Source organism: Canis lupus, chromosome 18 (genome assembly GCF_011100685.1).
Source record: "Canis lupus familiaris isolate Mischka breed German Shepherd chromosome 18, alternate assembly UU_Cfam_GSD_1.0, whole genome shotgun sequence".
Taxonomy (NCBI): domain Eukaryota; kingdom Metazoa; phylum Chordata; class Mammalia; order Carnivora; family Canidae; genus Canis; species Canis lupus.
This window is the reverse complement of record NC_049239.1, coordinates 7,203,955-7,217,526: the sequence shown is the minus strand read 5'-3', so window position 1 is coordinate 7,217,526 and position 13,572 is coordinate 7,203,955. Positions and strand designations below refer to the sequence as shown.

The 13,572-nt window shown below is 37.1% G+C and overlaps 1 long non-coding RNA gene across 2 annotated transcripts; it reads left to right on the top strand.

The window, feature by feature from the left end:
• The first annotated feature begins 1,252 nt into the window (after positions 1-1,252).
• On the top strand, positions 1,253-13,500 carry LOC102151878. 2 transcript variants are annotated; one of them, XR_005373054.1, is made up of 5 exons: positions 1,253-1,379; positions 2,293-2,457; positions 9,086-9,165; positions 12,551-12,623; positions 13,270-13,500. It is a non-coding gene; the product is annotated as an uncharacterized LOC102151878 (long non-coding RNA). The 2 variants fall into 2 exon arrangements; XR_005373055.1 differs by having other exon boundaries at positions 12,551-12,648.
• Positions 13,501-13,572: the final 72 nt, after the last annotated feature.

The following is a 13,572-nucleotide window of genomic DNA, read 5'->3' as shown; positions in this document are numbered from 1 at the left end:
AATCAGCTAGAACCCATAAAACCAGAAGAAATAGAACAAAAAGAGTTAGTGGAACTAGGAGATCAATGATTAACAATTTATGTAAATAGTTTAAACTCTGCAGTTGGATGACAGAAAGCATTGGATTGTGTCCTCAAAGCCCAAGTATTGTTTTGAGAGTTTATCATGGCTTAACAAAAGGTCCACAAATTATTTAATACTCCTCCTCAAAAGACAGACCATAATTCTCTTCCCCTTAATTGAGAACTTGGCTACTCGGTTCTAATGAATAGAATGTGGCACAAGTAATGATATGTAACTTCTGAAACAACGTTTCAGAAGGCATTGTGTCTTCCTTCTTTCTCTCTCTTTTGGATTAGTCACCGTGGGGTAGAAGCCAGCTGCCATGTCACAAAGATATGCTGAAACATGACTATAGAAAAGTCCCCATCTATCTGTCAGGTGATTGTCCCCTGGGGTGTCAGATCTGTAACCTCAGGAGAGACCCCGAGCCAGAGCCAGGCAACTAAACCACTTCTGAATTCCCACCGCACCAAATCTGAGAAATAATAAACAGTTATTGTAAGTCACTAAACTTTGGGTAATTTGTTATGCAACAATAGCTAATAAATACAGTTAAAGCAAACAAATCTCAAACAAAATGATATGTTAAATCTATTACAATGGCTACAGCGTATCATGGAAATGCAAACAAAAATTTGTTGGGATCATGATGTTAATAATAGTTGATGTAGATTTCAGGTCTTAAATTACAAATACTAAAATCCTTTTCATATGTAAACCTAGAAAGGAGATTTAATCACCACCCAAGTAGCATTAGGTTCAGGGTATAATTCATCATCGTCCAAGATGTGGAAATATATATGGAGAGAAAGGGTTGGTATGTATTGGAGTTTCTCAGAGTTAGAAGACTTACTTCCTGCTGCTACAAGATGAGAAGAGAGATGTTTGCACAGAAAGCTAGACAAACGTTGTTATTACAAAATTGGATCACTTTTCTTTTATAAAAACTGAAATTCAAAATGATGCAATAATTGTCATGGGCCCTGATATGTCCAATAATACTTTGGAAAGGTATATAAAGCACAAAGTATTAGAAATGTGAGAATTGACAAAAAAAATACAATATTAGTGGTAAACTGCCTAATTCAACAGGCAATTAGAGTGATCCAAAAATAGTTGAACTTGGAATTACTTACTGTTCCAACAGTTTATTAAAGGAAACTTTGGCTAGCAGATCGGTCATTGGAGAGGTCTGCTGAGCCTAAGGCCAGAATTCAGGGCTCCCACATGTCCTCTTTTCCCGGAGGAGGGAGGCCACTTCACACACAGCTGCCTGGGCCTCAAGCTAAGTATCTGTGAAAAGTTTGGCAGAAAAGGTTTTTGGAGTTCCTCTGCTAAGCATGAAAAATTGCTTGCCTACCCTGTTGTTGCATAGAGCTTCTCTCTTTTTTTTTCTTTTGGCAACTATTTTTGGTTAAATCCTTCTGTTTGGGTGAACTTGGCCCCCTTGCTTTAAGCATCTCAGCCAACTCTTGCTTCTGCATATCAATAGTGTTCTAGAAAAAATTAATAATTACATAAAGTAATATATATGTGTGTTTTGTATCAAAGTATTAAGGGGAAAAAGGTAGAGTTATAGCTAAATACAAAGATGTTCATAAATTGTTGCCAACGATGAAAAACAAGTGGTAAATTCAGGTGATGGGCAGATGATTGTTCATTGTACTAGCCTTCCAACACTTTCTACAGATTTGAATATTTAAAAACTAAAATGTTAGGGAGATGCTATATGTTAAAAATAATAAAAATCCAAGATACGGAGGGAGTGGACAGGTGAAGGTAGAGTTTGAAGCAAGATTAACCTTGAGTTGATAAGTGTTGAAATTCGGTGGTGGTGGTGAATATAAATGAATTCATCACACTACTTGCATATGTTTAATATTTTCTAAAATTAAGCTTTCAAAGAAAAACAATTTGTAGACTGGGTATAATATAATATAATTCCATTTTAGCAAAAGCAAAGACACAAAGAAAGCATATACCTTTGTACAAGTATGAATGAGGAGATAGAGGGTTGGAATATGGCAGGCAGTTTGTCCTAGTTATCTCAGGGAGGTGAGGTGGCAGGGAAAGGATTAGCTTTGTCATATATATTTTTTATGACATATATAAATTTATAATGTACTGTTTGTCTTATTACATAACTTGCATGTATTATTGTTATAATTTTCAAAGCATAAAATAACCAAAAAATGGTGCCATAAAAAGAAACAGAATACATTCTTTCAGGGATTCTGGAGATGATGTGAATATGTGCAAAGGCCTAGAACTTGGGGAGCTGTAGCAAAAAGAAATGAATCCATTTAAGGAAGAAGAAATCTATTCAACACCTCAAACCAAACACCTCCAGTATTCAACGTCTCGACAGACACCTCCTCAATATAAACAACCTAGGTAAATTAATGAATGGTGTGACAGCCTTACCTTACTGAACTGTTAGGGCTCTCTTACACACTTTCTAAAAATAATCCATTTGCAATCCCTATCACTCATGCTCACAGACTACAAAACATTTTTTTTCTGACAGCTCACAGCGTTTAACATACTAAATTCAATTCTTGACATTTTCTAAGGCATTGACTCCAGAAAAGACATAAACCTGAGTAGATCAATAATCATGAAAAATTTGGAAATACTGTCCAAGAACTGTCCCAAAATATACTAGAGTAGGCTGTTTCATTGATCATTTAGACCAGTCCCTTCAAGAACAGATGATGCTTCTCTTACATGAATTTCTCAAGGTCCTAAATAAAATGAAAAATCTTTCCAACACAGTTTATATAGCTCTGAAAACCCTAACAGAGTTAGCACAGAAAAGAAAACTCTTGGCCATTCTCAATGATAAACACAGGTATGTATAAGTTGAAAACAGGACTATATTTAAAGAATAATGTAGCCAAGTAGAATTGATTTTACAGATATGCAACATTAGAGACTCTAATATATTTTTTCACATTAATAGATTAAAGGAAACAACCCATTCATTAATCTTAATTAAAGTGGAAAAGTCATCTTTTGACTGTGTATGGGCTACTGTCTAGCATCTTCATACATTTGGAGGATCCTAAACCTTGTGAGTATTGGTGTGAGGCAGAAGATGACATCAGCCTTCCCAGCTTCTCCTGCATCCAGGGCTTGAGTACTATCCCTAGGATTGGTCAACCTCACTGACACTGGGTTTGAATGGAAACTAGCTAGGTAAACAAACAAGTAGGTGGGAGGCAGCAGTCATACCAGCCTCTGGGGCAGCAGGGCAATTGTGCCAGGATGAACACAGTAGCTACACCTGAGCCTGGAACTAGACCCACCCACCAGCATCCCTGTAATGGCTACAGCTGGGCCTTCCAGTAAGCCAGGCCAAGGGCAAACCCCATCAACCATGCACCCACTGCAATTATAGCCAATCATTGTTGACAGCCAGACTGAGGGCTGGCCCCACCCACTAGCATACTCACAGCAGTCATGGCCCAGGCACAACAGGAGCTGCATGCAGCTCACATACGGGGCACCTCTGAAATACATGACTGGTGACCAGGGGATTGCACTACTGGCCACCAAAGGACACCTTCTATGTAAGGCCACTACTTTCAAGACCAGTAGACATAGCTGACCTACCTCTGCATAGTAACATAGAGAGTTAGACAAAATGAGAAGATAGAAAAATATGATCCAAACTAAAGAACAAGATGCAATCCCAGAAAAAGAGCTGAGACAGAGATAAGCAATATACTTAGTACAGAGTTCAAGGTAATTGTCACCAGGCTTGAGAGAAAGGTGGATGAACTCAGAACTTCAGAAAAGAGATAGAACATATAAAAAAGAACCAGTCAGTGCTGAAGAATACAATAACTGAAATGAAAAATGGACTAGAGTGAATCAACAGTAGATTAAAGGATGCAGAAAAATGGAAAAACAATTTGGGAGATAGAGTAGAGGAAAACAACCAGGCTGAGCAGCAAAAATAAAAAAAATACAACAAAGATAGGTTAAGGTATCTCTATAAGAATATCAAGCATAATAACATTCTCATTATATGCATCTCAGAGGGAGAAGAGATTAAAAAAACAGAAAATTTATCTGAATAAATAATGACTGAAAATTTCCCTAACATGGAGAAGGAAACATATATCTGGGACTAGGAAGCACAGAGAAGCCTAAATAAGATGAACCCAAAAAGGTCCACACCAAGACACAGAATAGCTAAAATGGCAAAAATTAAAGCTAAAGAGAGACTTTTAAAGCGGCAAAAGAAAAGCAAACAGTTACATCCAAGGAAGCCATTAGCTGATTTTTTAGCAGAAACTTTGCAGGTCAGGAGAGAGGCATGATGTATTCAAAGTGCTGAAAGAAAAAAAAAAAAGACCTACAACCAAGAATATGTTGCCTGGCAAGTTTATCATTCAGGATTGAAGGAGAAATAAAGAATTTTCCGGACAAACAAAAGTTAGAGGAATTCATTCCCACTAAAGTAGCCTTCAAGAAATATTAATAGGACTTCTTTAAATGGAAGAGAAAAGGCCATAACTAGAAGTAAGAAAATTATAAAAGGAAAAAAATTCACTGGTAAAAGCAAATATGCAGTAAAGGCATTAGATCAAAAACCTATAAAACTAGTATGAAGGCTAAAAGATGAAAGTGGTAAAATCAATTTTATCTACAAAAATTAGTCAAGGGAATCACAAAATCAAAAGATGTAAAATATGACTTTACATATACATAAAATGTGGAGGAGGGAATAAAAATATAGTGCTTTTAGAATGTGTTCAAAGTTCAGCAACTTAATATACAGAACGCTATATATAGAGTATATAGAATGCTATATACATAGGATATTATATATGAACCTCGCGGTAGCCACGAATGAAAAACTTATCATGGATACACACAAAAAAATAAAGAAATTCAAGCATAATACTTAAGAGACTCATCAAAACACAAGGGAAGAGAATAGGACAATAAGAAAGGAGCAGCAGGGCAGCCCCGGTGGCTCAATGGTTTAGTGCTGCGCCTTCAGCTGGGGATGTGATCCTGGAGTTCCGGGATCGAGTCCCACGTCAGGCTCCCAGCATGGAGCCTGCTTCTCCCTCTGCTTCTGCCTCTCTCTCTCTCTCTCTCTCTCTGCCTCTCATGAATAAATAAATAAAATCTTTAAAAAAAGGAGCCTCAAAAAAAAAAAAAAAAAAAAGGAGCCTCAAAGAACTACAAAAATAACCAGGAAACAATGAACAAAATGGCAATAGCTACATTCTTATCAATAGTTATTTTAATTGTAAATGGACTAAATGTTACAATTAAAAGACATAGGGTAATTGAATGGATTTAAAAAAATAAAAAACAAGATCCATCTCTACAGTATAAGAGACTCACTTCAAACTATCTGAAAGTGAACAGATAGAAAAAGATATTGCATGCAAATGAAAGTAGGAAAAAAAAAAAGTAGGGTAGCAATACTTAGGCAAAACAGACTTTAAAACAAAGAGACAAAAGGCAGTACATGATGATGAAGGAATCAGTCCAACAAAAGGTTATACCAATTATAAATAACTATGCAGCCAACGTAAAAACACCTAAATACATAAAGCAAACATTAACAGATGTAAAGGGAGAAATTGATAGTAATACAATAATAGTATAGGACTTTAACACCCCACTTACGTCCATAGATCATCCCAACAAAATCAATAAGGAAACAGTGGCTTTGAATGACACATTAGATCAGATGGACTTAGTAGATACATACAGATGATTCCAAACAAAAAGAGCAAAATATACATTATTTTCAAGCACACATGGAATATTTCCCAAGGCAGATAACATGTTAAGTTACAAAACAAGTCTCAGTAAATTTAAGAAGCTTGAAACCATATCATACATCTTTTTCTGACCATACTGGTACAATACTAGAATTCAATCATGAGGAAAAAACTGGAAAAAGCATAGACATATGGAAGCTAAACAACATACTGTTACACAACCAATGAGGAAATAAAAAAATACATGGAGATAACTTAATGACAAAAATTAACTCAACATGGATTAAAGATCTAATTGTGAGATATGAAACCATAAAACTCCCAGGAAAAAACATAGACAGTAAACTCTTAGAGATCAACCTCAGCAATGTTTTTCTGGATAAATTTCCCTAGGCAAGGGAAAGAAAACTAATAATAAACAATTGGAACTATATCAAACAAAAAATATTTTGCACATAATTATTTTCTAAATTAGATGGTTTCTAAGCATAGACTCAAGAATATTATTAATCAATGACTGTATGTATTTCTATCTTGTATTATTCTTTTATCTCTCAGTCAGCTGGATTGTAAACTCCTAGTATCACTTCTTATGGTCCACCACCACCGAGTACTCTTGAACTGATGATACCAACTATAGTACATGATCTAGTGGAGATGTTTCACTATTTAGCAATAATCATCTTGTATACTCATATTTGCATAACTGAATAAAGGCATGTTAAACAAATGATTCTTTCACTCACTTTTGGATATAAAACTAAAATTATCTTATTTAAATTCAATTATGGTTTTATGAACATGGAAATCTTTCTGTTTACTCTTAAAGTGTTGTCATTATAAATAAACTTTTGGACAATGAAGGAAAACATCAACAAAACAAAAAGGCCATCCACAGAAATGAGAAAACATATTTACAAATATGTTTATATATATAGGGGGTTTACATATATATGTTTATATACATATATATATATATATACAAACCCCCCTGTTAAGGGGTTAATATTCAAAATATATAAAGAACTCATACAGTTCCACACACACACACAAATAATCCAATTTAAAAAATAGATGATCTGAATAGAAATTTTTGCAATGAAAATGTACATAGGGCTAACAGACATATGAGAAGATGTTCAATGTCACTAATCACCTGGGAAATACAAATAAAACCATAATGAGACATTACCTCACACCAGTCAGAATGACTAGTATCAAAAAGACAAGAAAATGCAAGTGCTGATAAGAATGTGGAGAAAAAGGAACCCTGTGTACTGTTGGTGGGATTGCAAATTGGTGCAGCTGCTGTGGAAAACAATATGGAGTTTCTTTTAAAAATTAAAAATAGAAATACTGTACAATTCAGTCATTGTACTTATGGGTATCTATCCAAAGAAACCAAAACACTAATTTGAAAAGATATACGCAGCCCTGTTTATTGCAGCCTTGCTTACAATAGCCAAGATACAGAAGCAACCCAAATGTCCATTAACAGATGAATGGAGAAGATGCAGTATATATACACAATGGAATATTACTCAGCCATAAAAATAGTGAAGTCTTGCCATTTGTGACAACATGAACAGATCTAGACGGTTTATGCCAAGTGAAACAACAAAGTGACAGTGAAATAAAATACTATATGATTTCATTTATATGTAGACTCTAGAAAACAAAACAAGCAAACAGAAACACACTTTTTTAAAAAAAATGATGTTATTTTTTTAAAGGTTTTATTTATTTATTCATGAGAGACACAGAGAGAAAGAGGCAGAGACATAGGCAGAGGGAGAAGCAGGCTCCCTGTGGGAAGCCTGACATGGGACTGGAACCCAGGACCCTGGGATCACAACCTGAGCCAAAGGTAGATGCTCAACTGCTGAGCCCCCCAGGTGCCCCCAGAAATAGACTTATACAGAGAATAAACTGGTAGCTGCCAGAGGGTAATGGGCTTGGGTGGGAGGCAAAGGACATTAAAAGATTCAAATTTCTAGTTACAAAACAGTCACATAGATGAAAAGTGTAACATAGGTAGGGAATATAGTCAATAATATTGTAATAGGGATGCCTGGTGGCTCAGTGGTTGATGTCTGTCTTCCGCTCAGGGCGTGATCCTGGAGACCCAGGATCGAGTCCTACATGGGGCTCCCTGCGAGGAGCCTGCTTCTCCCTCTGCCTGTGTCTCTGCCTCTCTCTCCCTGTGTCTCTCATGAATAAATAAATAAAATCTTTAAAATAATAATAATATTGTAATACATTTGTGTGGTGACAGAAAGTAATTATATTGCGGTGAGCATTTTGTAATGTAGATAATTGTCAAATCACTCTGTTGTACACCTGAAACTAATATTATATGTAGACTAGAATTAAAGGATATATTTTACAGAAGAGCTGGCTTGATTTATAAACTTCAGGATGTTTAGACACAGATATGCGGGTCCACGGTTAAAGTCCGGACGCCTTGCCCCTCACACGTCACGGGGGCAGATAGCTCCCCAAAGCCCCGGAGGCAGAATGAGCTGGAGGCTAGCAGAGCGAATGCCTCTACCATTGTCATGAGAGAGAAGACGTGGCCCTGGGTGAGTCAGGAAACTTGTAGATGACATGATAGACGTCTAGAGAGGTCCTATCTGGCAGATTTTTTTCCTTTAATTAAAGCTAGGGTTGAGAACTTTACCTATGAATGAAGAAAGTGTGTTGGAAAAGGAATTTGAGGAATGATGAAATTTTGAACTGTGTTAAGAAGAAAGCCTAACTAAGGAGATAGTTTTCTCACCTTCATCTTCCCCTAAAATGCCATATTTTTCCATATCATACCTAATTTTCATACATTAGCATTTTCAGACTTCTGCATAGTTGTCCATTTTAAGAATAAATCATATTATACGGGCGCCTGAGTGGCTCAGTCAGTTGAGCATCCAACTCTTGGTTTCAGCTCAGGTCATGATCTCAGGGTCCTGCACACTCAGCAGAAAGTCCGCGTGAAGATTGTCTCTCTCCCTCACCCTCGTCCCCCCACTCTCTCTTTCTTTCTCTCAAAAATAAATTAATTTTTAAAAGACTATATCATATTATATTTAACAAATATATTATTTTGGATGTTTAAGTTGTTTATAATTATTTTAATAACAAAACATACTCCATTAAGCATCTCGAGAAATACATATTTAAATATATCTTAGATATTGCTAGGATAAATTCCTGTAATGGAAATTTTAGAGTCAAAGAATAAGGTTTTGAAAGCATTGCCAATTTACTTTCTACAGAGTTTGAACCGACTTATCCTCGTATCCTATACAATAAGAGAGTGCCAGTTTATCATCATTGTCACCATCACCCAAATCAGGTATTTTTCTTTTTATTTTATTATTAGTATTGGCATTTTTCTTAGGTAAAAATGACCCATCATTATTGTTCTTAAATTCATTGACCTTAGATTACTGGTAAAGTGGAACATTACTTCATGTTCCTTGGTGACTTGCCGTTCTTTCTTAACTAGATTTATTTTTCCTTAAGGGATTGTTCCTTTTTCTCATTAATTTGTAATTTTTCATCAAATATTATGAATTTCTCCATCATATGGGTGACAAAAAATTGCCAGGTTTTTCTTGCCATTTGTATTTTACATTTGTTCTCAACTTATAAAATTCAGGTTGCAAGATGAAGTTGGAGGGAACAAGAAGGCTCTCTGAGACTTTTTTCAAAAAGGTGCCAAGAACATAAACTATTTTTTCCCAGATTTTAGAAAATTATGCTTTTCAGGGAAAAAAAAGGCATAAATTCCAAAATTAATCTTTGCATTCATATTTCTAATTATAAGAATGCTATTTAAGGCACATTGCTTGTCTTACCCATCTGACTAAGGCAAATGTTGAATATAAGTCACATCCGGGGACCAAAGAAAAAGAGGAGCACGGTCCCTCAATAAGGCTCTGCCAGGACTTTGGCAGTACATTCTCCCAATATTCCTTAAGAGAGAAAGTGTTCATCAGCACGCCTAGAAACAAGATTGTGTCAGATGGGCTTTATCCAAGAGGAAGCTCTGAAATCCCGCTGGTGTTGAGGCATGGCCAGAAAAAATGTCATATGCACATTCTCCCAAATCTCTCTCTTTTCCTATATCATGTGTGTATGTGTGTGTATATATGTGTAGAGAACATGCATTCGCTCTATTTTGTAGTCTCTAGCTGGAGAGGTATTAAATTAAGTATGAGATACAGTCTGATACAAGAAAAAAAAAGGGGGGGGACTGAAAAGGGTAATTTTTAGGGAATATTATTTTAATTCTATGGTGGCATTTTCAAAATAACCCCTATCCAACACCTAGTTGGCATTGAGAGACATTATGCTGTTTTACTTTCTCCTTTCTGACAGTAAGGAGACTCTTGGGTCCAGATAATGATAATCATAATGAAAATGAAAATGAATAACTGACATTGAACCCCTTTTGTGCTAGGTAGACACTGTTGCAATTGTAATTATTTATTCATTCAGTCTTCATAATAAACTTATAAAAAAGACATTATTAATTATTATTATTATTTGCATTTTCAAATGAGAGAAACTGAGACAAAGAGGCTGAAAAATGGACCTAATGACACATGAGTCCCTCTTGCTGGGAACAATCAGGAAAAGAGAGAACTGAGCTTCTGAGCTCCATGAGGGAATGAGACAGGACAAGTGTCTTTGTCCTGGGATAAAGAAATCTTGACTTTAGAAGAGTATTCTTTCTTCTTTGTGAAAGGGTTGTCAGTATTTGCTTAGGGACTACATATCTCTGGGACTCCTGGAGGATAACGATAACTCACAAGACCAGGACAGTGTTAGAGAAAAGCAAATTTTACTATTTAAATTTTATTATTTATAATTCGTATAGCTAATAACAAAGGTGGCTTCCGTGGAATAGCAGACCTTTCCTGCTGGGCTGGGGGTTTGTGTGGGAAAGTTCGGTAGTAGGAATTACGGGAAAGCTGAACTCCAGCTCTCTATAACAGTGAGGACAAAACCCTTTTTGGATTCCAAGGGAATTTGGATGGCAGGAAATGAGCAACCCTGGGAAGAGAGGAGTCAGTGAAATGGGGTGGCAAGGTGACCCAAAAGAATTTTAACAAGATGGTTAAATACCGAGTCAGGAAATGTTTGCAACACCACCTCTCTTCCCCACAACCTACCTCCAAACATCCAGAAATACTTTCATAAGTAGGTTTTTTCCCCTTTTATTTTCTCCCCTTTTTGAGGTGGGTATCGCGACTGTGTCAATACAGTGCATTACAAAAAAAAAAACAAAAAAACACTGAGGAAGTTGTCCATGGGCAGAGGTGGCTGTGAGACTATGAGCACACTGGAAATGTGAAGATGTTAGTAGGCTTCAAACTGCCTCAGAGTGTGGAACTGAAGTTTGAGCCAATCGTGAAGACATCAAGAACCCCAGTGTAAAAAAAACAAAAAAACAAAACAAAACAAACAAACAAACAAACAAAAACCAACACTGTATGGAGGTCCCAGCTGATGTCTAGGGCACAAAAACATTGGACATTTGGGTACAGATCTGCTCAGTGAAAAAAGTTGCCTTTTTTGGGTGCACACTATTTGAAATAAAGAAAAAAAATTTAACTATTTTTGTAGGTGGTAAGGATGACATCCTGGCTGGGTTTCCTTGATTGCTCTGGATCCTTTAACAAACTATCCACCTGCAGCATACCATGAAAGCCAGAGGTCTCCATGACAGGGTTTTGGGAAACCCTGAGGTCCTTCAGCCTCAGGTTAGACACTGCTGAAAATCAGGCCAAGAATCCTATTGGAAGAGAGTGCTGCAAAGGAAACTGAACAACATCCTTAATAGGTCATCTATATCATTGTGGGGTCTCTGATAAGACTGGGACCCTGAGACACGGGAATGGAACATTTAGTTGACTTCCTGGAACATCTTGGGCCTGCAGCTCTCTCTCCCTTGATAAAGGAGAGAAAGCTTCCCTTGCTCTAGTTCTCACAGATATTCACCTTTTTTTTTTTTTTTTTAAGGTTTTATTTATTTATTCAACAGAGAGAGAGCCTGCACCAGCAGGGGGAATTGAGAAAGGGAGAAGCAAGCTCCCCATGAGGCAGGGAGCCCAATGGGGACTTGATTCCAGGACCCTGGGATCATGACCTGAGCTGAAGGCAAACACTTTACCAACTGAGCCACCCAGGCCCTCACAGATGTTCACTTGAGGCAGAAACCTTACATGATGATGCTGTTCCTTCATCTCCTGTCATCATTTCCATCCTGATATATTAGGATTGGGTACTGCTGATTACCTTCTGTTTTCCAGGAGGAAATAGGTTTTACATCGAAAGAATTGCAGGACCTGTCTAAGGTATACCAGCAAGATCTGAGATTTTGAAGTTAAAACCTAGGAAGAAAAAACAGGGAATATTTATCCTATAGAGGAAAATGTGAAGGAATACAAAGATATTTTAATCTGTTAATCTATTATAATATATGAGGCATATATCAGTCTAGACATCAGTCTAGATGTTCTGGAGGTTTATTTTGTAGCCTTGTTTATAGTCCATTTTTATAAATGTTTCATGGCTGATCAAATAAAAAACATCTGATTATTAGAACTTTTGATAATATGTCAACTAATTGAACTTTTCATCATTACTTAATCATTATTCTAACCATATGTACTTTAATTTCTCTGCATGTATCCTACCTTGTGTGGTGTCATATGGTGTCAATCATCTAGAGCCCACGGGACAGAGCATGTGATACATAGTTCAGGAATGTGCTCCTCAGTCCTTCATACCAAGGATGCAATTGTGAGAATCCTGCTCACCTGCTCAGGTTTTGGCCAATGTGATCTTGTCTCTTTTGTTTCTCATACACCGCCACTTTGGGGCCCAATCCTCTTTTTTTTTTTTTTTTTTGTATGTATTTTTATTGGAGTTTGATTTGCCAACATACAGAATAACACCCAGTGCTCATCATGTCAAGTGCCCCCCTCAGTGCCCGTCACCCAGTCACCCCATCCCTCCACCCACCTCCCTTTCCACCACCCCTTGTTCATTTCCCAGAGTTAGGAGTCTCTCAGGTGCTGTCACCCTCATCTATATTTCCCACTCATTTTCTCTCCTTTCCCCTTTATTCCCTTTCACTGTTTTTTATATTCCCTAAATGAAGGAGACCATATAATGTTTGTCCTTCTCCGCCAATCCTCTGTCTTTCTCTGTATTCATACCCTTTAATATTGTGAACACACAGTTCCTCCCATCAAGAGGTGGAGTCTATTTCCCCATTTCTTGAATCTGGGCTGGTCTCATGACAGGTTCCGGCCAATGGAGTGTGGTAGCAATGACAGTGTGCCAGTTCTGAGCCTAGACCTTGGAGGCCTTGCATACTTGCTCTCTCTCTCTCTCTCTCTCTCTCTCTCTGTCTCTCTCTCTCTCTCTCTCTCTCTCACCCTAGCTGCTGCCATGAGAACAAGCCTGGACTGTTTGCTGAAGGATGAGTGATCATATGGAAGAGAGCCAAGCTGTCCTGGATGAGATTGTCCTAGATCAGCAGCTCCCAGGAAACCTGCCAACTGCCCACATGGATGAGCCCAGCTGAGATCAGCTTAGTCTGGCACAGATCAGCAATTTATAGCCAACCTACAGACTGATGAGAAATAATACATGGTTGTTCTAATCAACTAAATTTTGGGATGGTTTGTTATGCACCAAAACTAACTGATGCAGCTACATTTAAACACATGAAGATTCATAAACA